The sequence below is a fragment of the Octopus bimaculoides genome, chromosome 3 (assembly GCF_001194135.2).
Source record: "Octopus bimaculoides isolate UCB-OBI-ISO-001 chromosome 3, ASM119413v2, whole genome shotgun sequence".
Taxonomy (NCBI): domain Eukaryota; kingdom Metazoa; phylum Mollusca; class Cephalopoda; order Octopoda; family Octopodidae; genus Octopus; species Octopus bimaculoides.
The window spans coordinates 163,874,990-163,879,088 of NC_068983.1; the positions used below are offsets into that span (position 1 = coordinate 163,874,990).

The 4,099-nt window shown below is 36.0% G+C and overlaps 1 protein-coding gene across 3 annotated transcripts in view; it reads left to right on the top strand.

Moving 5' to 3' along the window:
- LOC106875235 (follistatin-related protein 5) overlaps window positions 1–4,099 on the top strand; it is a 370,169-nt gene that overhangs the window by 140,104 nt on the left and 225,966 nt on the right. The window lies entirely within an intron of this gene.

Here is a 4,099-nt window from a genome sequence, read left to right on the forward strand (position 1 = left end):
TATATATATATATATGGGGTTGTTAATACAAACACAATGGCAGAAATATTATACTTATGAGCTTCAATCAGAAGATATTCGTCATTCTAATGCTACGGTAGAACACAATTACTAAAACTGCCAAATTAAGGATGAAACTTGCAGCTATTTAGATGCAAAATGTACTTGTTAACCATTTCGTTATACCCGTACTTATATGTCAAATTTTAAGTTAAAGAGGGTAAATTGTAATACAATTTTAAGTTGAAAGAAACTTTTGTCATTCATTTAATAATAATTGTTACTAGATTACATAATTAGGAGTTTAAAAATTTATTGGCAAAGTTTCAATTCCAGAGAAATTGATAAATATTGCTGCTCAAATTGATCTGGTAGTTTTATGATTAACCATAAAACTGAGCATTAATATCACTATATTAGGAGTATCTTAATTTTCATCATACATTTTCATCATACATTTTCATCATACATTTTCATTATTTGTTTTGTTGGACGGTAAAAGTAGTCATTATTATTTATAACTAAAGCAGTACTAATATTAATGCTAAAAAGATTACTTTATATGTGTGTATGAACATAAATATATCAATATAATGTTATACATAATGTGTGTGAGTACATCATCATCATCATCATCATCAGAATCTTTTAACGTCTGCTTTCCATGCTGGCATGAGTTGGACGGTTCGACTCAGGGCTGGCAAGCCAGGAGGTTGCACCAGTCTCCAATCTGATCTGGCAAAGTTTCTATGGCTGGATGCCCTTCCTAATGCCAACCACTCTGAGAGTGTAGTGGGTGCTTTTACGTGCCAAAGCCACGAGGGCCAGTCAAGCAGTACTGGCATCAGCCATGCTAAAATGGTGCTTTTTATGTGCCACCTGCACAGGAGCCAGTGCGGCAGCACTGGCAACGACCATGCTCAAATGGTGCTATTTTTACGTGTCACTGGCATGGGAGACAGTCAGCAGCCCTGGCAACGATCATGCTTGAATGGTGCTATGTATATGTGTATGCATGGGTGTGTGATTAAGGAGTTCAATCCCTAACCCCCAGTCATTTCTGGCCTCTTGGGCAAGGGCCTTCTACTATAGCCCCAGGCTGACCAAAAACCATGTGAGTGGATTTAGTTAAGAGAAGGTAAAATGAGACTATTTTGTGTGTGTGTGTGTATGCATGTATGCATGTATGTGTTTGCATATCTCTCCATCTACCTATCTATACATACATATAGTTGTAATAATGTCAAATATATATATATATATATATATATATATATATATATATATATATATATATATATATATATATATACACATATATATACATATATATATACATATTATACATACAGAATATAAACATATACGCATGCATTTATATATGTGTAAGCGTATATGATGGCTATTAGTATCATGATAATAAAATGAAGCAGTGGTGGTATGCTGTGTCTCTTACAACAAGGGTTATTAGAATAATTGCAATAGTAGTAGTGGATGGTTGTGGTAGGGGGTGGAGGTAATGATGGTAACTGGAGTAGCTTAGTGGTAGTGGTGGTGGTGGTGGTGTTATTGGTAATGAAGGTACTATTAATAGTAGTAGTAGAGGTAGTAGTAGTAGTAGTAGTAGTAATACGCTCCTTCTATGAGTAGTGGTAGTGATGGTGATTGGGGAAAATAGACAGAAAAGTGAGGAAGAAGAGGGAGATGGGGGAGGGGTGGAATCGATCATTGCTTTTCTTTATATAATACCCCATTTCACCTGTTCATTTATATACACAGGTGTCTGTATCTGTAGGTATGCACACTCACACACACACATGTACACACACACATGTACACACACACACACACACACACACATATGTATGTATGTATGTATGTATGAGTGATATGTATGCGTGTGTATATGTATACATTCTTCATTCAACCCTAATTCTATATGCATGTATGCACAAACACACACACACACACACATATATACATATATTCACATATATATCTATATTATATCTGTATCTATCTGTCTGTCTATGTCTATATATATCTATATCTATCTATATATTTATATTTATTTGTGTGTGCATATATGTGTGTGTGCATGTATGTATGTAGTTTTCATTCATTCTTAATTCTGTAGCTTCTGTTCAGCTAATACTTTTTCTTCAGATTCCTGCACTGACTAACTTCATAAAATTTTACTTGAACATGTGCCTATTGTTGTTGTTGATGCTGTTGACTAAAGCTGAATTGTTAATCAGTTTCTCTAAAGCTTCGTATGTTGCCACAAAAAAAAAAAAACCCAGAAAAAACCCAAAAACCTCACGTATGCAATTCTTGAAACAGCACCAGGTTACTTCTCAATTTAGAGTTTTGATGTCAATATGATTATTATTATTATTATTATTATTATTATTATTATTATTATTATTATTATTATTATTATTATTATTATTATTATTATTGCTGTTATTATTAGCATTTCAGGGTGATCCTCTGCACTGATTATTTCTGTTGGAATCGTATGAGTCATAACCAATGACTAAGGGAGCCTGTAGCTTTTCTTTCTTCCTTTACAGTTCAAGAACCTTCCTTAGAATCTCAGCTATTCCTTACAGTCTTCTTATGAAAATTCTTTACACATCTCAATTCCAAATTTCGCAATTATGTTCTTAATTAATGTGTTACTGTCTCCAACGCACACTTCTCCCAGAATTACAAACATCCTATATGCACATTATTGGTAAAGTTCTCTCACACTTTGATACCACTTTGTAGTTTTCTATTCATATACATACATACATACATATATACATATGCTGCCAAGTGGATGTTAACATAAAGCTGAAAATCAGTGAAATAGAGAATACCTATGCTGAACTATTGAGAAATCTGCAGTTATTCTAAACAGATTACAAGTTCAGGTTTATACCTGTAATTATTGGGGCACTGGGATATGAAACACGCTGCCTAAATACCAATCTTGAGAAATTAGGCTTCTCAAAACCAGAAAGGTTAAAGCTACTTCGAAGACTACAGATCCAATCCATCACTGGAACTGTAAAAATCTGTAAAACTTTCCAAAAGTTTATCATTTAAACATATCTGAGCATGTCTAGATATGCAACTATATGCATAAGAATACATACATAAAGCAAAACATACAAATCTGCACATATACATACATACATACATACACACACCCATACATACATATATACATACATACATACACACACCCATACATACATACATACATACATACATACATACATACATACACACATGCATACACACACACACACACACACACACTTACATAGAAGCAAAAATAGCCTTTTTTTGATGTTGAAATTCCAATGAAGGAACCTTGGATCTAGGTTAGAAACCAATTCTTTCTCTATTGGCAAGAAATCTTGAAATAAACTGAATAACGACATACATACATACATACATACATACATACATGATGGCCGTCCACTCGTGACCAAGGATGACCATCGCCCACCTTCAGGAACATTGTGCGCTCTAGGACTAACTTATATTTTGCATTTGCGGCTCCGTTGGTGGCTAATGAGCCCTGCTCTTGGCAAGCATACACGACTGCAAACATTGCAGACCAAGCTTTCCCCATTCACTATACGAGCCATGCGCTTTCGCGCAGCTCGCTTAAGTTCTTCATACTGGATATGTGTTCTCTCAAAAGTGTCGATCCCCTCCTTAACCTGCTTCCTCCATCTGTGGCGATGACAGGCTTTCTTCTCCCAGTCAGTGTCCTGCATATCACAGGCCTTTAATGAGGACTTGACACAGTCCTTAAATTGCAGCCTTGGTTTCTGCCGGAGTCTCCTTCCATTCACAAGTTCTCCATATAGCAACTGAACCAAATTTGATGACAGGCACCTGTGCCAGTGGAGTGCTAACAGCACCATCCGATCAGGATCACTGCCAGAGCAGCAGTCTCGCTTCTGTGCTGGTGGCACGTAAAAAGCACTCACTACACTTTTGGAGTGGTTCGCATTAGGAAGGGCATCCAGCTGTAGAAACTCTACCAGATCAGATTAGAGTCTGGTGTAGCCATCTGGTTCGCCAGTCCCCAGTC